General features: G+C 38.8%; 1 protein-coding gene across 1 annotated transcript in view; it reads left to right on the top strand.

Moving 5' to 3' along the window:
• Positions 1–8647: 8647 nt before the first annotated feature.
• hivep2a (HIVEP zinc finger 2a) overlaps positions 8648–26114 on the top strand; it is a 101156-nt gene continuing 83689 nt past the window's right edge. Inside the window, exons 1-2 of the mRNA XM_088933431.1 lie at positions 8648–8953; positions 17166–17236. The gene's annotated coding sequence lies outside the window, so the exon portion shown is untranslated. The remainder of the gene's footprint in view (positions 8954–17165; positions 17237–26114) is intronic.

Here is a 26114-nt window from a genome sequence, read left to right as displayed (position 1 = left end):
CCAGAGTATGTCCCGCCTTGTGCCCTTTGCTTGCTGTGGTAGGCTCTGGCCCCCTGTCACCCGGTATTGGATAAAGTGATGGATGGGTGGATGGACAGTGTTGTATTACGGAAGTGTTGTTTTAAGACTATTTATGAGCTATTTTTAGGTCTTTCAAAGATGGCATCCTCACAACAATCGTTGGTAGATTGGAATAATTTCCTTCACACAAAAATAATATTACACTGTGCCACAGTTTCTCATTATAATACATCACAACGATAGACTGTAAGGGTTTCTCTTGAATAAATGGAACATAATGTTGCTGTATAACAGCTAATAAACATATTAGAAGAAGGCTGATTGTAACATTTTCTCTCCAGCAGCTCTCCGGGAATCACAGCCTTTTATTGGGAACGCTGAAGGTCGAGGCAGTGAATGTGGCTTCTATCTGTAGCTGCTGCTTTTCATTAAAGGTGAGGCGTTGCCAGGCTGTTTACTGATTATTCGATGGCAACCCTCTGGTAACATTAAAGCCCAGCTGATGAGGAGCTAGTCATGACATTCTCCCTTCAAGGCCATCATGATGAAAAAGCACAGTGCGTGCAAACTCCTCGGGCACCAAGACACCTCCAAAAGCAGTGGATTCAATCAAACAAGAGGGACTAATGAGAGGAAAGAACACACATTGAAAGGTAGGAATGGATCCATACAACAAATTCACAAAATTACTCAATATTGTTTTTGTAAAGGTTGTAATCATGAATTGCTAGCTCTGTTGAACCCTCAAAGAGGACCTGCTATTTATATTTGTCTGTTTTCTAAGGTGAACAGGTGGCAAAAGGTATATTATGACTAAGCAATTGTCTGTTGTTACAAATTACACAAATGGTATCCACCTGGTTTAAATGGGAAAAAAAAGAAATTTTCCTAGAGGAAGTGTTTCAAATGCCGTCGAGAAGCTAATGGTGAAAATGAAAAAAAGAAGGAAAACGTCCTACAATGGACATTACTTTGTAGAGTGATTTGTTTTTACTTAAACAGGGTATGATACTGTATGTTTCAACAATGTAAACTACGGTCAGCAGCTGTAACCTGATTAGCAGATACATGTTCTATGGGCACTAAAAAAATGACTGATGTCTCATCACTGGATTTCATCATGCTTTTTTGTCACAGTGTTCTGTTGAATTAAACGATTAGTTCTTTCGTCCTGTCTGGAGGCACCTCTTTTGAATATGACTGTATCGGTATTTCATGTGTGTAACATCCCCATTAATGCCAAACCTGTTCTACAGTACATGAAACTGCAAGGATTTTACCAGGGTGTAGTTTGTGAATAACATTAAAATGTATTAGTGTAATTGTGGCTCACAATATATTATTTTGCCATGGTAACAAAAGACTCCTTTAAGCAGGGATCTTAAAAAGACATCTCCGGTTTGTTTAGGAGGAAGAAAGTGGGAGAAAAAACTAGCATCGCACAGGGCTCATAAGCCCATTAGGGAAGTATAACGCATAATCACCCAGTGTTCTTTGCTGTTTTGAACTGATACATTTAATTTAACTTTGCCAAAACAAGTAAAAAAATACACATTAAGCAAATAATGAAATGACCACAGCATATAGAGTATAACTGGACAAATAACAAGTGTGATGTTTATAAAACTAACAGAAGTGATTTTCAATGATAAACATCCCTATTCTAGGTTGAAACATTATACAGTACCTGTTTCTTTCAGTTTGTCACTTGAAAAGCAGTTGGATCCCATGTGGTTGAGAGATACTGGCAGGGCTTGGTCTTTTATCTCACTAAAATGTTCCACCTCGTAGCAGCATTTTCTTGAACTCAAGTGGTTCGTTGCTCTTTGGCTTAAAAGTGCTGGTTGCTCACAATTATTTTCTAAAAGAGAAGATAAAAGCCAACAATGTAAAAGAATGTGACTTGTGATATTTCTGTTCTTACAGTATATCCTGTGCCTTCAGCATCACTTAGCACTTTGTAAGTATGCTTAGTGAAGCCAACGTAATTATGAGATCTTTCTTGTTTTCATCTTATTCAGAATATTGAGTCTTGTAATCTTCCATCCCATTTTCAAGTCCTTTCTAAGTTGGCTTCATATAGAATTTTACATTTGTGTTTTTAGGGAAGATATTTTTGTCACTATTTAACTGGTAATGACAATGGTATTTAAAATGACAATTAATAGACCTCAGTTAATTTGCTTTTTTATGTCAAATATTTTTTCATTACAGTAATATACATACAGTAAATAGGCCTACATACAGTACAAAACAGTAAAAATGTGAATAGAAATGCTCACATTTATTATTTAATAGAACGAGAATAGAAATTAACTTAGTCTTGCCAAACAAGACAAAAAAGATACACAGGAAGCAAATAATGAAATGACCACAGTATACCACAGTATAATTGGACAATTACAGTATGACAAGCATGAAATAAAGAACTATTCCATTGACCAGTGCACAACAGCTTAATTTGGTGCTATGGATGTGTGCCAAAATAACAAATTCAGTATTAGCACTTGAATAGCTTTCAGAATTTCATCTCATATGAAATATGTAAGGGAATAATATCAATAACAGTAAATGACAAACTGTAATGTGTAGAAGTTCATTGACTAGCCTTTCGGTGTAGGTAAGATCTCATGGGAACTGTGTATGAATGGCAGGGATGAGACTGACTTTCTTTGATAGCATCCTATCCACCTACAGATACTGTGACGGGGAGGCCTGGGGTTGAGATTACTCTGGTGTTTTGGTGCAGAGTGATCATACTCATTCCAAAGAACGCACATGTGATAACCACTAGACCAGTCAAAAAATGTGTGCCAAACCAAACCATGTCTAAGAACTAAAAGTAGTTGTATATTTATTTTGACTTTGTCTTTCCAACCACAGTCCTTTTAGGATCTGATGAATGAATCATTAAAATGATTTACACGTACCACCAGTTCCAGACCACCATGATGGTACTGTATATAAACTAGTTAGATGTTAGTATCACAGTTGCACCACTAGGAGTCTCTGTTTTGCATAAACTGGGTTGCATGAGTCTGCTGTTAAATGAAAAACCTCAATGATAGAAGGTTTTTTAATATTTGAGGGTTATGGCTTCTGTCCAAGAATACAAGAAAGCAAAAGAACTGCCCCAAAACTGTTTCTCCTTGTACTGTAGTTGTGCTCTATGTATTTATTCATATTATAACTTTCATGCTACTGTCATTTTACTTTGACATAATCTCAGCGATAAACACAATTGGGAGATCAAAATGTAAAGGTAAAAGTACCTCAGAATATTACAATTTGGATCTGACATGCAACTGTGACAATATTAGAATTAGTCATGTAACTTCTATATAAATGATAAAATTCAGTAATGATATGAAAGCCCCCCATACTCCACAGTACTTTTGTACCTGCCTCAGTGAGGCATTTAAAGCTCCATGATGTGTTTTCAAAATGTGATTAGAGATACAAACTGATTATGCTGCCTTTTGCATACTCAGTACTTAAAGGTAATATAGAACTTACTTCCATTCTATGTTTTTTTCATTACCTTTTTCATTAGGGAGTCTGAAGATAATGCCTAATTTGAAGTAAAGCATACTTCATGTTAATTTATACAGTACATTTTGAATAAGTTATCTAACTCTAATCGATATTAATCAATCTGTTCATTTTTCATGTTTCTTTAAAAAATATACTATCTAACCAATGTATTTTTTCAACTAACATATACATCTGGACCTTCAAACAATAATTTTACAGGTATTTGTCTCTTCCCAGTACTGGATTATTTCTGGTTACTTAACTATCTTTGGAGGTTATTGAGCACTCCTTTTTAATAACAAGCCCGCTTTTTATTTACAATTTTTCATCTTTGTTTAGTTTCATAATAATATTTATGAAACTTTATTGAATATATATAGTGTATACTACATCATGATTTATATTACACATGTATTAATACTTCATACAGGAGTACTGTAACAAAACAAATTTTGGTTTTGCTTTGCAACTGGGTGGGACCAAAGAATTGCAGGTGCTGAAACATATTGCTTAGTGTGGCCTCATTTTTAATAATGCTTCCTACAGTATATGTTTTGTGCACTACTTTCATTGTTGAACAGATGCAAACACAAATGTTACAAGTTCTCATGCAATTTTCTGGCACAGTTTTATAGCAAAGCTCCAGCATTAAAGAGTCAAGATTTCTCTTCATGACAGGCTTAGGGAACATAGATGTTGGTTGGAGAGCTGTGACAGTTACAATTTAAATCAAATAAGTTCTACATAAAACTAGGTGTCTGTGGGGTGGAGTGAATAATCTTCAGCCATCTGTCAGCTGTCAAGGGTGGATTACATCTGCAGCAACAATAAATGCACACCATGCCTGCTGGTGAAGTTGGTTTGGCACATATACAGGTGAGGTTTTGACAATAGTGATTTGCAAAAGAAACAGGAAATTTGTCTTTGTGCAATGAAGGTTATTTGGGAGTTCCCTTCTCACAGAGCTGCAGATAATGTTTTTCTGCATTCCGCCTATGAATGCAGAATGTGGGGAACGCAACAAACTGATTAACTTGCACTTGGTTCGAGACATTTTGCATGCCTTGTAGCAAGTGTCAACATCAAAGCATCTAATTGTTTGAAAAAATGCTGCATTTAAATATTTCGGCAAATACATTGCCTTGCAAAAGTGTGTTGATCCCTCCTGTGGTGTCCCATTTTGTAAAAGTATAAAATGATGCAAATGCCATTTTTAAATGTAATACTTTAGTAAAAATCCGAATGCTTAAAATGAAGATTTCAAAGGGTAAGAATTGTACAGTAAATGTCAGCAGAAACAAAAGAGCAAAAGCTGAAATATGTTAATTGTTTAAGTTCAGACCTATGAACTCAATATTTGGTGGAAGCACCTCTTGCAACAGTTAGAGCCTCAAGTCTTTTTGCATACGTCACTGCCAGCAGTTTTGATAAAAAATGAATTCCACACAACACTAATAGCGAACTGCATGGAAATCATTTGATATCAGACCCTCTGCATTTGGTCGTGTCTAATGAGATTCTTCAGTTACATTTCAGAAATTCTGAGTATTTTATAGTTTCAGATGTGCAAAGCTCTTCCATACTGACGAACCTCTACATTACCTTGAGCAGATGTAAGAACGTTAGCCTCAGTCTTAGCAGGCACTAGGCCTCGTTCTCCCATGTGTGAAATCCCAGTTAAAATATAACCAACACCCCCTAGCCCAGAAGGTATAGCTACTTGTTTTCCAACAGGAAGTTCAGGGATTTCAGTAAACTCCCACAAGTGTGGAATATTTGAATGATAAATTTATGTTGGATACTGATTTGGCCTTGACCCATTTCGCTGCAGGAACAACTGCCTGGCTATGAAGATTAGAGCTATGGGAACCTCCCACTAGGTGCAGTGAGCCAAGGACATGATGCAAGTTTGGTGACTGAGGAAGAGGAGGTGTGGTTGAAGAATTTCTCTTCTCTCCTTTACATTTTTCAGAGCACCATATGTTATGTCTTGAAAGTACTCTTCTGTTATTTTGAATTTGGGTTGTGTAAGATGCACTTGCACAATTCAGGATCTGAATTTTGTAGTAATTCACAGGTTTTATAGTCCTACGAACAGCAAATGGTTAACCTCAAAATGATCTCATATACTGTTCCTTTGTACCCATACTATTTACAGGCTACACCTAAAATGGATAAGCATTTCTTCCACCTTTGAATTTTTATATCTGACATCTATAGTGCTTTGCAAACATATTCAGACCCTGGGACAGTTTTTACATTTTCTCCCCTTAAAGCCCAAAGACATGACACTTTGAAGCAGCAGTTAAATATTTGATGTCTATACATCCTACTCCACACAGTCAAAGCAAAAACAAAATGAAAGAAGTAAATAGATAATTAATATGAAAGAAAAATGTAAAAGCCAGGATTGCATAAGTATTCAAACTCTTGGCCGTAGCAAACCGAAATTAGTTTAGGTGCACAGAAATATCTTAACAAGCTATTTGCTTGAATATGTGCAATGATAGAAGTTCTCATGATTTCAGACTAAAAACACCTGACACAGTGGGGTTACTTGGTCAGAGTTGAGCACTCAACCATAAAAAAGACTAAGGAGCTTTCAGAGTAAAAGTTAGAGCTAGAGAGACCAGTGGCTTAGATGGGTGAAAATGTGCATCAGTCAACAATAACCAGAACAATTTATAAAACTAGTATATATGGCAGGGTGGCAAGACGGAAGTCATTACTAAAAATAAGCCATCTCAAAGCCAGCAAGGAGTCTGCAACAACACGCACGGGGGATCCTGCACAAATGTGGCAAAGGGTGTTGTAATCACAAGAGACCAGAGTAGAAGTTTGGTTTCAATATCAAGTGAGAAGCTTGGTGCAGACCCAAAACAGCATGTCTCTCAGTCGACTCCATCCCTGCACTAAAGCTTGGTGGTGGAGGATACCTTTCCTCAGTAGAGACTGGAAAGCTTGTTCTGATTAACGGAAAAATGTCAATACAGCAATGTACAGTACAGGCAAGTATTAGAAGGAAACCTGATTCAGGCTACTAAAGAGTTAAATATTTTTATTTAACATATATATTTACACATATGGAGACATTCACAACTATGAATACATACAAATTGGTAATTATAGTGATTAATTTGGGGGTATACTGTATGTACAGTATATGCAAGTCTGGCATTAACTCACCTACAGTTGTAATGCAGTAGGTTTTGGGGCCCATGTTTAGCTAAATGGTTTAATTTGGTTTTTACAACATGCTTTGAATTTCACCAATGGCATGTGACCTATAAGAAATTAAGCCATTCAGATGTAGAAAATGTGTGTCTGCTTTTCCAGTTAAGTAGTAAGCTGTACAGTACGTGTATTTCTTAAAAGTATGTACTTAAGAGCTTTGTATGATGGAGTACTGTACCAATTATTTGCACAATAATCCTTAATTTCTTCCTTCTACTTTTGTTTTCCCCTCAGATTAGAGACATGTTATTTAGTATGCACAATAGAAATCGCTGGATTAGAGTTAAAGTGATTGTGAGCTACTGTATAACCTCTTTTACGGAAGACATAAACCAATGTCGCTTTATCCTTCCCCTAGTTGATAATCCACTTAACCCAATATAAACAAGTCACATGCATGTAACAGACACTGATAATGCCTAACAAGTCTTTATAACGCTGCAAACGCCAGAAAAGCTACAGTATCTCCCCTTCCTTTTAGACCACCGGTGTTTAAATATCTTGATTTCCCTGAACAGATGATCATCTCTGCACAAAGCTGCACTACAATTCAAAAGAAGGCAAACGATGCTGGTTCTTAATTGTGCGTTTATAAACAGTAATGCAGACCTAGTTATGTTTGACTTGAAATGTAATGACTACTAAACGTATAAACGTAGCTGGTTAGTAAAACCGTGTTTATCAACAACATGGTAGGCAAATCGTATGTTTCTATTGCATCAGTTTTCATAGGTCTGATTACGAAGGTCTTAATAATGCAAACTGTGTATTATTCTTCACAGTTACTGGGACAGACTGGCGCGACCCTACAAAGAGAATCTGTGAGGGCAGTTCTGTTTGAAAGCTACGGCAGTTTCTCGAGATGTCCGTATCCGAGGTTCTTCACTGCTGTGAACCAGCCTCTCGCACAATACCCACTAATTAATTTCAAATGCCATTTGCGCTACTGAAACAGCTTTGATAAACCATTAGCATTGTCTTGTTTAGCAAATTGCCATCTTATCGATGTGCAAGGGTATGCATCAATAACATTGTCAGGTTGTTTATTTGTGGTTGGCCACATTCCTCTCATTCATTTCCTGTTATGAAGCACAATTTCCTCTGAAAATGAATCATTCTTTCCATTTTTGTTGACAAAACTACAGGTCTGCTTATCAGTGGATGTTTAGAATTGTCAGCCTAAGGTTTTTAAGACGTATACTTGTGCTGCATCCTGCAGAAAACTGGGATTTAGAAAAAAAAAGGTTGTATAATATATAGCCTTATGTGGTATTTCTCCACTGAACTCTTCAATACGTTTGTAGAACGTATTTGGGTAGGCTGTAGTCCGGTAACACAACTGATATCCATGCAGCGTGTTCTTTTGTATAGTCCACCTATTCACCGCCACCTGCAAGAAAAGTGAGAATATAGCTTAATTATGAAGATGAAATTTTGTCCTTAAGTCTTACGGCTACCCGAGACACACTGTAAATACGTGCACTGCTTTACTGCAGCAGTGTTTAAGTGAAGCGAAAGAGGACTTGGGGAAAAAAAAAAATCTAATCTCAGCAGGCTTCCTTTTCACCCCGACAAGATCTCAGCGCGGCACGGCAAGTCAAGTTCTGCTTTACTGCTCGTCACGTCCCGGCCGCGGCGCTGAGGGAGTTCCCTGTGTGCGGAGCCCCGGGAGGTGGCTGGAGCGCAGCTCTCCTCAGCGCGCAGCCTGGTTTCACTAGTTCAGCCTCACTCTGGGACGCGAGGGGGGATCCGATGACGTCACGGGCCAAGCTCTCCTTTTTTTTTCTATTCTGGGAAGTGGTGCCAGGAATAACCCTGTCTGTCTCCTGATCACAGGCTCCTTCTGAGTTCACGCTCCTCAAAAACTTCGCGACGGCAGGAATTCACTGACAGCTTTCCTTCCGCAGGTGTAACGAAGCCGAGCGTTAGCTAGACACCAGATTTTATTTTTATTTGTCGTGGTTGTTGTCGGAGATAAGTTGTCATTAACTTATTTCGTTTCTGTTACAAATTCCTCTGACTTCCAACTCTCATCGGAGTGTCCGTATCGAAGAGTTAAAGACGGAGCTGTCACCTAGTTATCGTTTTCACGAAAGGGGCTGACATTTCTCTAGCTGGATGTAGGTGGACGTGTGTGGATGTATGACACTTCAGACGTGACACGGTGAGTGGCTTTGCGCTAACCGGTCGCCGGGGTGACGACACCGCGACGTTTGGTCGCCGAGAGCAGAAACCATCGCCGAAATAATAAATCGAGTTCGTACTAGTTACTGGGATATGTGGGGAATACCCAGTTGCTTGCATGCAGATTAGGGAGGTTGCGTAATATCCCGAGGAATTTGCATAGCTGTTCTAGGGTGTGCGGGTTGGGCCGCTTGCTTTGAAACGGTCACGATTGCTATGAGCCGAAAAGGTCTGTTTTGTGTCCCAACACCCGCCCTTAGTGGGACCGCGCACAAATTTCCTTTTTCGTTGTCCCCCGCTGAAGGCGGTCGGTGATCTCTGTGTGAACTGTCACAGCCCGTCTTGCATGTACGTGTGTGAGAGAGAGAGGGAGGGAGAGGGAAGGTGGGTGGGACGCTGGCTCGTTCCGGGAATGTTCCATGACGCGTTGGACGACAGGAAGGGGGTTAACAAGGGGAGCTCGGCTCGTTTCAAAGAAGATGTTCTCCGCTCGCAAAGTTGTGTCCGCCGGGGTACAGCAACAGCAACAGCAACAGCAACAGAAAAGGGCGCCCTGCTCTTCACGGGTTGGCATTTGAACCGCGGAAGCCGTCGTGTAGGTTCGTGTAATGCACGCTTCAGAAATCACCACCTCCCCTCCCATCAAGTCTCTCAAAATGCCCTGCAATCACTGATTTGTTTTGCATTGTTGGGAAAATATATATTTTTTATTTTATTAGTCAACGCTGACATTATCTCGGTCTTAACGCAGAACGCCCTGCAGTTACAGTAGTAAATGAGTATTACTGTAGTAACACCACCGCTGTGAATTACTGTAATGTAAGAGGGTTACTGCTTTCACAATATCGGTTTCTTCCTATTTCACTCATATTATTCCCTCCAATCAATGCTATGGCTAGTAACCCTTCTGAAAGTACAGAAAGCTAAATGTTTACTGTATGTAAACGTCTAAAAGCAATATAATAAAATAAAATTGCAAGACCATTTTTATTAATTCTAGGTAGGTGTACAAGTTCTTTTTTATACAAACCACCTTAAGTTTGGTGTTAGACATAAACAATTGGGTTGTTTCTTCTTGGTCACCAAATCGTTAATAAAATCCTTTTTTTTTCTCTACTGCAGCCTTTGTTGGAATGATCTCAATAATTCTGTAAGCAGAGAGCTTAACAATTGCAGAAGCAGGGTTGGTAGTTTTTTTTTCTTATGCACAAAATAATACTTTTAAGGCAGCGACCATCCAGGTAATTCTTTTTGTGTTAAACGAGCAGACTGAAGTCATGAAGCCATTGTGTAGGGTGAACCTTGAAGTGGCTCTGATATGTACAATAGGTTTTCCTAAATAAAGACCTATTTAATCAGATATGGACTCTTTTCTGGGTGGAGGTGTTCTGTAGGATAGTTTCTGTAGTATCTGTAGGACAGCAATATAGACATATAGTCATGGTCAAAACTGTGCATCAGTTGCAAATAACCAGAACATTTAACCAAGGCTGATGTACTGTATATGCAACACAAAAGTCAGAGTGCTTGTATTGTTGAAAAAATACAGTAGTTTGCTTTCTTCATGTTCCCTGACGTTTTTTTTACCAGAGCATTTGTCCATGACTGTATTCATTAAGAGGCAGAATGGTGGCACAGTGGTTAGCATTGTCACCTTGCAATGCTGGAACCCTGTGCTCAGTTCTGGACCTGCAGTGCTGTCTGTGTGGAGTATGCATGTTCTCCACGTGTTCGCATGGGTTTTCTCCAGGTGCTCCGGTTTCCTTCCACAGTCCAGAGAGATACCGGTAGGTTTATTGGCTTCTGTGAAAATTGGCCCTGGTGTGAGTGTGTGCCTGTCTGTGTCTGTGTGTGGTCTGCATGGGACTGGCGTGCCATCCTGAGGATATCCTGCCTTGCACCCGTTGCTTGCTAGGATAGACTCTGGCTGCTCCGTGACATAAATTGGATGAGGTGATTACAACATGGATGGATGTATCCATGAAATGCTTTAAAAAGGTACTCTCGCCAACTGTATATTACAACATGAATTACAACTGTGCTAAAGTTGTTTTAACAGTATAGAATAAAAAACATATTTTCCTGTCCAATAGGCTTTTTTTGTGGTAATGTAACTCTGACACTGTTCTCTAAGAAGTTCAAGGGCAGATTAAGTTTTCTCCATAAATTCTGGCTAGTGAATTGTATGAGAACTTAAGTGTTGGTACTATATTTATGGCAATTTTACACTTACTGTAATGGATGAAGAGGAAAACCATCTGTTTCTGCTGCAGCAGAACGCTGATGGGTTTGGTGGAACAATTGTTACTGTTTTAATCTGCTTCGTTTATTGAAGGTGATGTTAAGTACTTCTTCGCATCTCCCAGTTTACTGCAGAAATTTTACATTGAGATATACTGAGGAGAAACATCTGTTTTTACTTGTAGGAACAGTTCTTGAGTGATTTAAAGCAGATTATGTAAAACGGTGATCAGAAGTGAGTTAATGTTGCAAAGTGCTCAGAACACAGAGCAAACAATTTGTTTTTAATGCCACACTCCCCTTTTCATTTATTTAGCTGAGATGATTCTGATAGAATATACTTCTTATAGAAGTACTTTTCTTGTTTAAATAATTAGGAAGCTAGTAGTCTAAGCGGAAAGAGAGAATCACTACAAACAAAGAGATAAAAAGCAGAAAAAACATGAAATAAGTTACACAAGCTGAATGTAGACCTATAATTTCAAACTCTACAGTTTAAACACAAATTGTAAACAGCTCAGTAGCGATCCATACAAGAAACTTGATAATACTCTTTTCAAAACAAGTACACCTCCTGCACACCCTCTATTATTTATGGTGGTTTTGGTTTTCTTCTGTGAGAAACGGAACAATTTTGTAACCCAAAATGGCACTTTGGTATTAGTGGATAACATGTCCTTACCTGGTTGTGCATTTACTAATTAAATAAAATATGTAGAAAGAGTCCACAATCCTTTTTGTGCCTTACCTAGTAATGGGCCCAAGAGGTTGATTTTCATAGCCACTCGACACACAGGAAGAGTTTTCACCTGCCTCTCTAAGTAGTCCTTTCAGGTGTACCTTAAAAATTGAACATGTGAGTCATGCAGACAGGCAATGGTCTAAGTGTGTCTGTGTGTCAGACTCTATGCCAAGAGAATGACAGACCTTCAGTGCATGTTCCCAGAAACATAAGAAATGTTACAAATGAAAGAATATTTGGCTCATCTAGCTCATTTGGTTGCCATTAGATAAGTGATCTGAGGATCAAATCCAGCTGTTTCTTAAAAGAAGCCAGGGTTTCAGCTTGAACAGAGTGGCTGGGTAGCTTTTACTGTCTCCCACAATGCTCTGAGTAAAAAAAAAGTTTGTTGGATCAACCGTTCAATCTGAAGAAGAAGAAGAAGAAGAAGAAGAAGAAAGGAGCTAGGTGATTTGCATGCCTGACATTGTTTTACATTTCAAGTAAAAAATAACATTGCAATCAGGGAACTGAAACTTAAGAAATATATTGTGGTGACTGATGGCTCACAATGTTTTTGTGCCTTTCCTAAAGTCACCTCAGTACTGTACCTTATTTGATTTCTTACGCGTGCTTTGTCTTTGTTATTTTATTTGGATGGGAGTAATTGAGAATTGAGAGAAAGTGTCTCTTAGAAATGTTAAAATCTAAATTCTAAAAAAAAGAAGCCTTCATTTGTTGTGCAGATGCAGTCTCTGTAATTGGAGTCTACACAAGGATTTTCTTGATGTGTCTGTCAGTGCCTGAGAATGAAAGTCATTGACCCTTGACTCTAAAGACTTGTTTTTGCAGTGTTCTACCATATTGAGTCAACAGTGTTATTGTTTGAGGTAAGCATAATTAATAATTAAGAAAACTGGAGTGTAGCTGACCAGTACTGGATGGGTGATTAACCATTCATGAGGACACGCAGTGCTGATGTTTTTGACATATAGGAACAATAAAACCAGTGGCACCAGGAGCTCAGAATTACTGATTTTTTTCAAATTACTTTCATAATCTGAGAGTTTTAAGATTTAGGAAATTCACAGCTTGGCACAGTCAGCCCCCTAAGATCTTCCAAATTTCTGATTATAGTATTTGTAAGTATTTTTAATAACTTTTGAGTGGAATCATGGTGTTCCATTTACAAGCAGACAGTAAGAAGACCTGAGAAGGTAAAGGCAACAAGTTCAAAGTTAAAACGAAGTTAAAATATTGATGATATTGCCGAATGAGTAAAGAAGTGTAAAGTCCAATATCTAAGTCTTTTTAATGTTTCCTTCTCTGTAGATATCATGCAGTTGTAAACTCAACTAAATAGGTGCGAAATTTGAAACTGACCAGCTCCCTTTTGGTTGTTTTTGATAGGTCATGAGAAGGTCATCAGAAGGAGAGGTAGCCAGTTTTGGAAGAGATAAAACAATACATGTATTCATGACCAGGTTGTAGAAGGAAAAAAATATTTCTGTTTCGTTTTGTAAAACACTGACAATTTTCCAAGCAAGTTTTCTAGAGACATGTACAGTATTGTTCCAGCTTCACGTTTTGAACTTGCCCTTTGAAGCAGTGAAGCTTTCTTGTGCTCTGTTCCCAGTATCCCAGTAATAATGCTGCACTTAGCGTAACGTGCATTGCCCTGCATTTAAGCCGGGGTTTTGTGAATTGAGCTATCAGTCGGTGCTGAGTAGCCCCCGGTTTCCTTTCCACTGCGGCACGAGACAGCGCAGCGGCAGACTTTGTTCTCACGGCCTCCTACGGCGCTCCAGCTAGCGGGGTGTGCGTGTGGAAACGGAACAGTGCCCAACGTCAGCCGGCGCAGCTGTCAGCCCTTCGCATGCAATGGTGCCGAGGGCATAAGGGGATTTGTCACCAGGTGAATACTTGATTACGAACGCTGTGCTGTCTTTTGTGTTCGAAACAGCTGGCTGTTATTTTTATATTTTGGACACAACTGCGGTCCAACTCGCACCGTCTTCACCTCTCTTTGTATCGAATTCCACCTTGAACTTTTAAGACCGGAGAATTTTTTTTGGGGGGGGGATGTAGAAGATCGTGGTAAGTTTCGGATGTAAGTCACTGTACCCGTTGAATTTGTTCATGGCCCTCTTACCATTCACTCTTCGTGCTCTTGATGCTCGCGTTCTGCGTGCCTTAAAAACGGCACTTCATCAAAGTGGTTTTCTCAAACCAGGAACTTGGCTTAGGTGTTATTTTCTATCTGTTGCATCAGTGTCTTTTAAGAACGAGGCACGCTTTGCCAATGTGATTTTAACTATTTGGGGTTCTCCCCGCTCCTGTTATCTGCGTCAGTAAAATGTTAGTCATGTCATCATTCTCTAAAATTCGCTGATGGTAAAAGATAAAGAAACCTACACGTGTCTCGGCATGTTTATCATACGGTCATTTGTAAATGACAGAATCGGCAGACACAAGAAGGAAACATGTCTGTGTGGCCTCTTTGAGAACACCTTGGCAACTTCTAGTGTTATGAAGAAATAAAAATGGGAGATTTCTGTCTTGGCTGGACAGTAGGATAGGCTTTAATAATGGTGTAAATTTAATGTTCCCTTAATGAACAAGGAAAACAAAACACTCAACCACTCCACAACAGAACACGAGTGCTAACACCTCTTTTAAAATGGCAACCTTTTCCTTCTGCATGCTGTCCTTTTTCCTGTCTCCACTTTTTGGAGCCTTGCCATTAATGTACTGCATTTTTTCTTGTTTATACAGTATACAGTATGTTATGTAGACCATATTTACACAAAGATGTACACATTGCTTATCACAAGAGCGTCTGGACTGTCATTCATTAGAGAAGCAATAATCGCCAAATTTTACAGTCGTTAACAATTAGAACACTGAAGCAAAAATGCAAAATATACAGCAAAGCATAATAAGTATATAAGAACATTATATATTATAAAGATGTTCATTTCCACAACTTTGGAATATATACAGTATGTAAATTGTGCTGAGTTATCTTTGGTGTAGATATAAAAATGCCTTAAAGACACGTGTGCAAAATTGTGTAGCTGAATGTATTAAACTCACAAGTTAAAGTTGGAACTGGTTCTTTAAAAGTAAGTAATTTATTAAAATATTGGAGTATTTGTATGGCATAAACAAGGAATCTCAGTCTGAGCTCTCATGGGAGTTGTTTTCTGCTGGAGTTCTCCTGAAAACCCTGGACGATGAAATCTGTACGACCTTGCCCACACAGTAAAGAGATAAGGTGTAGCTGTGAGGGAATCATTAGTAGTTTATTCTTAATCAATCAAAAAGCAGCTTTATTTAATGCACTGCAATAAGAGCTTGTGTGGTGCTCCTGTTTGCAGACAGGCACCTGTGGAAATGAAAGACACCGCGCTTGGTGTGATGCGCCTAATGCTAAAACTACACAATGAAACTGAGTCCACTGATACTTTGTTGAGTAGGTGCTGCGTTACAAACAGAATTAGTTTGAGCCCTATGTCATATCTCCATTTGTTTTGTAGTGTTAAGGTGAATAATATTTTGCTGTCGGATGTCCATTTACTTAATTTTAATAACAGAATTAGTACAGGAGGAAGTTGGATACTATCTCTGCTTGGATTAGGATCTGTATCCAAATAATGGCGAAACTCTTTGTATCAGGAAACCAGGCCTAATGAGAAGTGCTAAGAATGAATACTGTGAATAAAAGAAACACAGGCCCATTAAAAAGGGTGTGAAGAAAACTTTATTTTTTCCTTGTAAATCATATTTTCAGTGAAAGAAAAAAGTGGGACAATTTCTCATTTGCATCTTGTAAAAGACGTGATAAGAGCTCACTCCTCATCAAGCCACAAAGTATTATAACACTAGTTTCCTGGTATCAAATTTGCTAGGTGTATTGCACAAACTATGACTAAATAGTAAACTAAATTCCTCACCAGGACCTTGTCTTGTTGAGAGAAAGGCAGTTTATTTTGTGGGAATCGTAATGCCAAAAAGTCTGGTTTGTATCGGAACAGCCAAATAAATCATTCTAGGTTTGTAGAAATAGAATTCTATAAGGAAAAAAAAAGATCTTTCTTTAATGCGATTTAATTTGAGATCCAATAACAAAACAAAACTATAATCCCGTGATTTTTAATTCAAAGCAACGGAGGACAGGTTGTATTTACAGTGGGTTCCTTCAGTGTATTTGAATTTGTCTAAACTTTGGCCCCTGGTCCTGCTTACGCCCCCAGGGAGTGTGAACAGTGACGTCCTTGCTTGCCTCAGCTGCACAACAGGAAACACTCATGGCCTCCCCTCCTTCCTGCTTTGAGAAAGTAGTAGTCTTTTTTTTTCCCTACCTCCCTCTGTCTCTCGGTTTCTGCAGCAGAACCAGCTGAGACCTAATTTTATCTCCGCACTCTGCAAACAGCCACTGCCTGCATCGCTGCTACGATTGATGTTTCCACTGCTCTCAGCCAGCCAATCAGCAAGCAGGTGTTTATGCCGAAGAAATATGATAATTTTTTTTCTCTTTCCTCCTCTGTACAAGCTGGGTTAGTGACAGAGAGGGAGGGAAGGCTGCTGACAGTAGATGGGAATAGCTCACTTTTCATAGGATGTCAGTGTGTTCACTAACGCTGAGAGGACCTGGATGCTTGGGTGCTAATTTAACCCCAGGAGGCTTCATTACTCAGAGGATGCAAAGGACAGACTGTCAGGTGGGCAGCACGCATGTGAGCCGCCGTGTGCCGGTTTTGAGACAGCTCTCGAATAATGCTGAATAACGTCGGCCTGCGGAGCCCAGAGCAGGGTCTGCTGCTTCAGTGCTTGCAGGGAAATGCTGGCTGCATCTCTGATCTTCTCTGTTTTAGTCCCCATGACCATGGACTATAACTTTGGGGTAGTTCTGCATTAAACGGACATAGAGTGATGTCGTGTGCCAAGCTACAATTCTCTGTGCTGTCTTTAGGGCAGAAACAATTATGGGAAAGTTATTTAATTGGCCAGTTCACTTTGACATGGTCAGGTTTTGGTCTGGTGTGCCCCCAGGCCTGTTCTGATTACCTGCTCTTTGCAGTGACGTACTGAACTGGTATGTGTTACCTCACATGTCCCCAAAAAATGTCTTCCATTGGACGGGAGCTAGCTGGGTTCGCTTTAGTGTACTGTAGCTGTGTGTGTATAAGAGTTTGTTGCTGACCTTTTCACTTTCTCTCAAACACAGGGCTTGTGAGATGGATGTGAACTGGGATTAGATTGGGACTGCCAAGAAGGGTGGACTGACAGCTGACTGAGGTGGGTGACTGAATATGTACATTTCTTTGCAATTTGTGGGCTTCAGCTTGGGTGCTTGCCTGCATACTTGTTCTGAACAACAGGATGTGTTCTCTCTCTTTCGAATGGAAAGGGAGAAATGTTTTGCATTGAAAATGCCACTGAAAAGGGAAATCAACTAATGTGGATAAAAATAAAAAGTGAAATGACCAATAGTTATTTTTGGATCAAGCCAGTTAGCAAGATGATACAAGATTTTGTTTTTGGGGCAGATATTATTCCTGTTTGCCTGATAGAGTGTACGTGGAGCTTATGAAATGTTTTTTTTTATTTTTATTTTCAGCGTTGAATTTCATAGGCACCCACTGACAGTGCCCAAGAATATTCTTTGATTATCATTTTAACTCTGTGAACTTTGTGTTTTGAGTTTGACATGCTCTTCCTGTCACTTTGTAGCAGTGTATCAGTGTAGTGAAGGTGCCATACCACTGGGTGAATCTAGAATATATCACATTTGAGAGAATATTACTCACTGTGCAAAAGAACAGACTTTATTGTTATGGAATGAATCATTTTGCTGTGGATAGGTCTCAATAGTCCTTTTGAGTCAATGGAGTTAGAAAGCAAAGTGTTTTCTTATTTATGAAAGAAATGGCCTGATTTAACCTTTTAATTTGCTTCTTTGAGAAGGGCCTACCATGCTTAACTGTTTCATATTTGCAGAGCTTTGAGGACTAAAGAGATGCCACTGTTTTGCCGGGCTTTTAAAAAATGAATCCAGTGCTATAGTAGGGCAATGAAAAATCCAGAGCATAAAATAATTTAACGCGAGTTGTTTTACAGTTTTAAAGAAAGACTTGCCCTTTCTTGAACTGGCTGGATCTTTTTTCCCCTCCTGAACCATCATGTTTGCCTTGAAGGAGGAGAAAGAGTAAGCCTTTGAAATGCATTGCTGTTGTGAAATGTGTTCTCCTCTACCAATCTGGATGTCTGCCAGCTGAGAGGGACTGGGATCACATTCTGGTTAGAACACAGAAGTGTTATGCTGGCATCTGTGTCATTGATTTGGCAGTGCTGTGTGGGTTGGCACGGGTGTTTAGTTGTGTGTAAATGTCACAGGTTGCAGAAAGTGGATGAACAAGCTGTTTGACAAGCACTTACAGAGCATTTTCTTCATGCTTTCTTAAAATGTAACATGACTATTGAGAGTTGCATATAATATGTATTACAGCACATAAGATGAATGCATATGACTTTCAATAATTGTATTAATTGTTAATGTATAAATGAAGGCTCTTTAAAGGAATAAATAAGTGGTGAGGTCGTTTATTCAAGTGTATTTTTTTGTTCAGCCCTTCAAGATATACTGTACAAGCAATAAGCATGCATTTTTATGCCTTAGATTTAGTATACTTGTAAAAGAAAAAAAAAATCTTACAAAACTTGTTTTGTTGTTCTCACCAGTTTGTAGTGACAGAAACAAATATGATAATGTTTTTTGTTGACAAGCCATCTACGCCATTAGGAGTGTTCTGTAACTGAATAAGACATTTACATAGATCAACAACAACATAACAGTTTTAGAGAGAGTTCTGGTTTGTTATATCTTTTGTTCTTCTGCTGCTCTACTGTGCAGTTTGCCATATTATCACTATCTCTGAGAGATAAAACACATGGAAATGTCATTCCCTCATATTAGTAGTCGTCAAAATCTGTTTTCTTTTATACTCAGAAAAACATCAGACAAAGAGCTGTCAAAAAAAACCCTAAGGTTTTTGCGTTCATTTGTAATTTGAAATAGAAGCTGTATCCCTCATATCTATAGGGCAGAAAAAGCCTGTCCTTTAAAACATTTTTGAGAAGAAATTGTGAAATATGTGTAGTATCTTGTTGACTATGTCTGAGGATTCTGCTGACTTGTGGACACAGGCAGTCTGAGTCTTGGACTTGTGACTTGAAGGCAATGAGATGTGATTTGTAGGTCTGTTGCTGACAGTGGTACAGTATGATCTGGTAGCTGGTGGAACATGTACAGGCTCATGAGTCGTTTGTTCAGCCCTCCATACATGTGGTGTATGGGGATCATTAGTCCAGAGCATAAGGACTAATTCTGTGGATCAGGCTGAGGAGACCGAGAACGTGAACTGCAGAAACATCCTTGTACTGAAGTCACACCCTCGTTTTCTTCATGTTCAGGAGACAGCATGGGAATACTTCAGTAGTCGTGCCATTTTGTTACATACTGTATGTTGGAAGCACAACCAATGACTATTCGTCTTGCTGTCGTTTATATACAGTATATATTTTTTAATCTAAAAAGTATAAAATTGCTAAATTTATCATCGATTTCACCAGTTATTTTAGAACCAACAGAAAATAATTTTTGGGTTATTTTGCTTCATTTTTTGATAGGTGATTAATGTCTACAAATCCAGAATCTATTTCTTGAAGGATCTCACAGTAGTTCAGCCATATACTCCCCTGTATAAAAAAAGTGTTCCCTGCCCTCTGTCTGGACTGGCCCTGAACTTAATTTCACTTGTGCCCTCGGGTCCTCGTGTTGCTGCTCATCTAGAAGATATCCTCTTAGTGCACTTGGTCTTGCGCTTGGTTCCTTTCAGGACTTTAAACACCTGAATTAAATTCCAATGTAGTGCTCTCTATTACAGGTTAGAAAAACTGTCTGAGTGTGACATCCCCAACAGACCAGGAAGTAGTCTGCTTTTTCTCCTTTGACAATGAAAGTACAGTATCTTTTAGCATGGTTTCTAAAGTTGACGACAATTTTAACATAACTTGATTTACATTCTACACTCTTAACCACATACTGTATATAAGCATTTTATTGACCTTTTTGTTGTTTCCCCACACTGCGTAGTTGAAAAAAGTGAAGATTCAGCATGAACACCATCAAGTATGTCTAATCTATGGCTACTTCCAGTTCAGTACCATATACAGGCATTAGATATTTACAATTCTCTCTTTTTCTTTCCTGCTTGTAATATCTTTCTTTGTTGTTCATTAAATTTCATTTGCCAGCTATCAGACCAATCCTTGTTTATTTGCTCGAAGAAATCTATCAGGTTAAGCATAATCTAACCATTTAAACCACTCTTTTGCAGATCTGATCTGCATGATCTAGATGCTTTTCTAATTTGATTTGTAGAATTTTCGTATAATCCTTTGGCTGTGTTTTATGCCCTTTTCATGAATGAATATTGCATTTGTGATTTTACCATGAGTAGGCACATTTCTTTGAGCACAAGAAATGCATTGGATAAAAACAAAATAAACCCTGTTTTGTCATTACTCCTCGTTTCCTTGTAGACCTTGAAACAATTTAGAAATAAGAAGACTGTTTACCCAGCGCGTGTGCATGAAACTTTGTTTTGAGTTGCCTAGCTTTCTTTAGTTTCTTTTTACAACAACTTCAACAAACATTTGTGAGTCTGGTGGTTCTAATACGTACTAAAGCCACTGCGTGTGGGTAACTGCTGAAGTCCTGATAGTGATAGAAGAGCTCAACAGCACTACAAAGCCCCCATTGTTGTTCATTACTGTGCTGTAGTGTATAGCACTTGAAGACACAGCCTGGCACTGCAGGCCAGATTTCGCCAGCACCAGCAGTGCTGCCTAATACATTCACAGACTTACAAATCACCATAGGATATATAATCCCCCATGGCAGAGATACAAGCTGGCAGTGCGCAACTGAGAACTTTGAGAACCTTTTTTGAGTCCAAGGTAAAATTATCCTTGTTCTTTTTCTGAGAAATTAACTAAAAGGTATGTTGACGCTGCTCTTGCCCATTGCTAATTCATTTAACTTTAAAAACTGTTCCGCAGCTCTCTGAATTTTTCTTAGATTTCTGTTTTTTTATTTCCAGTCTTTTATTCAGCTTACCTCCTCCACTAACCATTTCCTGCCCTAAGGATAACTTTAGATACTGGTGACTTTGTCTCGTTTACTGTGTGTTTACTGTGGGATGGTTAAGGGTCTCACATTGAGCTACAAATGCATTAGAGGGGTTTTCAAGCAGTTGTGGGAAGTGTGTGAATTTCTGTCTTGTGCCTATCAAGCAATATGCCAGACCTGAGAAGAGCCTTTAGACTACATTGTGTAATCTTACCTTTGGAGGGAGGATGCAGATTTTTCCCCTGACACAGACAGTCAGTAAAGTCATTTTAAAGTTATTAAATTTGCATATAGCAGACAGCTCTGCAGCACCAGTTGGAGATGACATCAATTGTGAAGGCTTGTAAAAGGTTAGGGCTTGTAACAACTGTGCTCTGAGTACTCTGTCACAAAATGATGCGTGCGTGATTCATCCCGGAAGACACGTACCTACAGTACCTACACAAGTGCAACCCATTGCACTTTTGCAGGCAACGTCCGTTAGACGACATAGCACTGCATAGCTAGGCTATATTTAGTCAGAATGCTGAGGCTGTGTGTCTGGTACCCGCCTGGTTAAGTTGGAGGGGACTTAAAGAAAAAAAAAAGATGCCTTGTGTCTTCAGCAAACAGTATTCTTTGGAGATATTAAGAGTGTAGGTATTCTGCATACAAGGCAACATGATGGCGCAGTGGTTAGTACTGCTGCCACACAGTGCTGGGGCCCTGGGTTCAATCCCACATCGAGAGTGCTATCTGTGTGGAGTTTATAAGTTCTCCCCATGTTTGTGTGGGTTTCCCCTGGGTGCTCCGATTTCCATTCACAGTCCAAAGACATAATGCAACTTAATTGGCTTCTGAGAAAATTGACTCTGGTGTGCGTTTTTATGTGTGTGTGTTGCCCTGCGATAGATGGTGTCCCATCCAGGGTGTACCCTGCCTTGGGCCTGTTTCTTGCATGGATAGGCTCCAGCTCCCCTGCGACACTGTATTGGATAAAGCAGTTAGAAAATGGATGGATATGTTAATATTCTATGTGTGTTGAAAAATTATTATTCTAAAGTCTTACATTAAGTATATATCTCAGTTGTATTTTGTGCATAAAGAACTGTAAATTCAGTATCTGTATTTGCAGTACTGACCAACCATTGTCCTTTAACACTTTGGGAACAGTATTGTAATGAAATACAGCAGAGTAAAATAGTACCTGAATTGTTAGAATTTAAGGAAAGCCCCTAAAAAATAATGTGTTCGCCATTTGTGGAGTAATTAATAATTTTCAAACCTAATCATTAGATAGGTGGTGAGACTGTGCAGATGTTGTTGAACTGACTGTAGAAAATCAACATGCTTGTATTTACAGGCTTTCGTATTTCTATCAAGCACCTATACAGTAACGATAATGGTTTGTATATTTCTGTTCCTTTAAGGAACATTGTGCTTTTCTGATCATAGGAGGAATCTGAGTTTTGCTTGTCCTATTTATTAGACATTGGTTAGCTTTTGTATGAACCTCGGGTGTAGACAATGCGTGAAACCGAACTGTATAGAAATACAAATTGTGTTACTATGGGAACCCTGACAACAGTGGTGTCCTTCACTGATTCTGATTGAAAGTACTGTATAATGGTGTGAACAGGGATTAAAAATAGGGCTGAAGCTGTGGTGTCTGATAAATAGCAATGAGAAAATGTACAATCAGGGTAAAAGAGAAATATTCAGGCTTTTTTGCACAAAAGCTAAACATGCATATGACTAACTGTGATTTCTGCTGTAACATGAGCAACAGCTGAAAGAAATGGGATCTTGTGATATTTTTACTCTGTGGATCAATAAACTCTAAAGGAATGAAGTGCTGTTTTTTCCATTATATATTAATTGATATCTATTGATAAGATGAAATGAAAAGTTCATACTGTATTAGATCATTATTCATATGTGTGTTCTTTCTCTTCAGTGCTCTATGTTTTGATTTGAAATGTAGAAATGGGAACTATTCAATCATTAAATGTGAGTATTCTTCTTAATATGGTGTGAAACATTTTGGATTAACACAGCGTCCTAATACCCTTACCGGGATGGAAATTTGATGTTTCATTGTCGAGATGTTGGATGTAGAAGTATGGTGGAAAACAAGCCGTAGAACAAAAGAAACTAGTCAGGTTGAGTAATATGCATATCTCAGTTTTAGCTTCTTCACAGATGCTGCCTCAGAAAAGTAGAGTACCTTACTGTTAGCACCTGCTGCACTGCACTAAAGTGTTCGTGCCTGGCCACCCACTCTCATCGTCAGAAATAAGTGACTTGTACCACATGTTTTAATAATGACTCATTGCGCTGGATGATAATGCACAATGTAGGTAACTACAGTGGGGAATGTTTCTTTGTTTTACGTTTACCTTACGTTGAGACTAAGCTTACAAAACTATCTACGTCAGGATGTAGGAGTATCCGATGTATTGCTCATTTCACACCTGAAGTTTATGACTTTGTTTTGTACTTCAATTTATTGCTGATTGTGAGCCAAGTAATGTCTAGGTAAACTTCTAGGCAACTGAGATTCGACCCAGCAGGAGCCCTAAGCCCAACCATTTTCAACATGCTGTAACTACGTGTTTTCGTTTCCTCCTCAGCACAAATGCAAATGTCTCGTTTAGGAACTTTCTCAGCTGCAATCCAGTGCTTCCTCTTTCAGTAGAGGTTGCCGATAATTACCGACGCCTGTGGAAAAAGGAAAGTGAAAACGTCCTGAGCTGCACGCTCACAGAGGAGCTGCTCTTATCTTCTGCCCAAGAAGGCACACTGAAACCAGGCACTCATTGGGCATCCTTCTTGACAAGGCTGCAGTACCAAGCCGCTTGCCTGGGCTGCCTGCAGTTTTTTCTCTTGCTCATTTATCCTCAGTACTGTACAGTCACGTTCTGTGAATACCATACTGTTTTGAGACAAAGGAACATTTATTTGGTCAGACTTCGTATTTGCAAAGGGAAATAACATATTTCAAATGTTCATTTGTAGAGGGGCATTAGGGACGTCTGCACTTTTAAATGTTGCAGTGGAGTAAGACGCTTGCATCAAAAGCCTTATGTACGAGCCAGTGAAGGCACTTATATTTGTTGATTGTCATCAAAGTAGCAAAGCATTTATTCCTCTACATGCCTTACTGCACTTGTTTGTCCTTTTCATATTGTACTCTCACACATAGTTTCAGTGTATGCATGATTATTTGTCTGTTAATATGTTGTAGTCTGTTAAGTGTAGTCTGACTTTGCCAGGATATTAAAGAGAACAAACATAAAATAAATATACCTGAGAACCTAAAATAAAAATTCACCTTCTGAAAGAAAAATATAATATTTTGTTGGCACAGGCAACATTTGTACAGTATGAGTGAAAAACCCCTCACTCCACACTAACGCTTTCTAAATTTACACTCTTCATAGTTTGCCTGTGAGCAGTGTTTTGTAACTACTTCACCACTGTAGTTCAATTCGTTTGCTTAACGTGTTCCCTTAGTGTGTGTCGATAGTTGGGTATTGTCCTAACAAACGTAGATCAGCTGTTCTGGAAACTTAATTTGTATTATGAATATACAGTATGTACTGTATATGTGTTCACTGATATACTGTGTATATATATACACTGAATGCAAACAAACCAAAAAAGTACAGTTAGTGAGAAACAGAACATCAAGACACGAGGCTAAAATGATGGTGTTAATAAACAAAATAGTACAGTACTAAAAACACAAAAGTCTAAAGAACAGTCATATATACTGTAGTAAGTGGTGGAGCAGTTGGCATTGCTGCCATGCAGCGCTGAGGCCCTGGGTTCAGTTCCAGAGCTGGTGCTGTCTGCGTGGAGTCTGTTCTCTCCATGTTCAAGTGGGGTTCCTTTGGGTGTTCCCCGGCTCCTGTGCAACGCTGAATCAGAAAGTTGGGAGATGGGTGGACATGATAAAGTGGTCTGGAGTGAATCACAAGTCCTTCTGGGCAACTCGTAAAATTCAAAAGTGAAAAAAAAATCTGTTTAGAATTTATTATTCACAAAAAGTTTGCTGTGTGATGAATGCAGAAGTGCTGTTTTCTTTGTGTACCCAGTGTAGATGTTATGTTTCAACCTCTGGTAAATAGGTACAATGTAATGAAATTACACTTTGAATTTTCTCACCCTTCTCATTCAGTTCCTATGTTGTTACTGTTACTCAGTTACTCAGATATCAACATATCTCTTAACAATAACTCTTTCTCAAGAAGTGGTACGAAAATATTCAGTCCTAAAGAAACAGTAGGACCATACTGGAAAGTGTAACAGTCTCACTCGGGTGTGGACTTAACACTTCTTACTTTTTCCATTTAATAGGTTTTGACAGCCATAAGCAGTAGCCGAAAGCAAAGAGTGTACACTGTAGATATAAAGCTTCTGTTCTTCTTCCTGTTTAACGTAGATTCAATAAAATATTATTTAGTCGCCTTTTATGTGGTGTGAGTTGGCAGCGGTGAACCTTTAAGGGATCTTCAGATTCACTGAGATGTGTCTGAACATGAGAAAAATTTAGGTTTGGATCTGGCTGTGTTAAAGATTTAAATGACTTTCTATTGGTTTTGTACTCAACGCCTGGCTTTTCAGTTAGTAAAGGGATGCCTTGTGACTGATGACAGTGTATATTCTGTAATCATTGATTGAAAGTTGCATAAAAATTGAAATCAGAGCTTGTCAAAACTGCGTTACAATTATTCAAAAGCATGAACTTTCTTTGAAAGATTTAACCAGCTGCCTTAAAAATATTGTAAATAAATTTTTATCCTTTTATTTTGAAGTCTGTGAAATTAACTGCATTTAATGTAAACTGCTCTTGCTTTTTAGCAATCAGATTTTGTCAATCTTAACTCATGCGTGTGTTATTTTATGTGTTCTGTGTGATTGTATGACTATTTGTGACGTTATTTAACTCCTTCAACAAAACAAATTTGGAAGAGCTTTACACTGTGCTGTGGGTGGCAT

Source organism: Atractosteus spatula, chromosome 2, assembly GCF_055471065.1.
Source record: "Atractosteus spatula isolate fAtrSpa1 chromosome 2, fAtrSpa1.hap1, whole genome shotgun sequence".
In the NCBI taxonomy this organism is placed as follows: domain Eukaryota; kingdom Metazoa; phylum Chordata; class Actinopteri; order Semionotiformes; family Lepisosteidae; genus Atractosteus; species Atractosteus spatula.
Note: the sequence above shows the minus strand (reverse complement) of the source record. Positions and strands in the feature narration are given on the sequence as shown.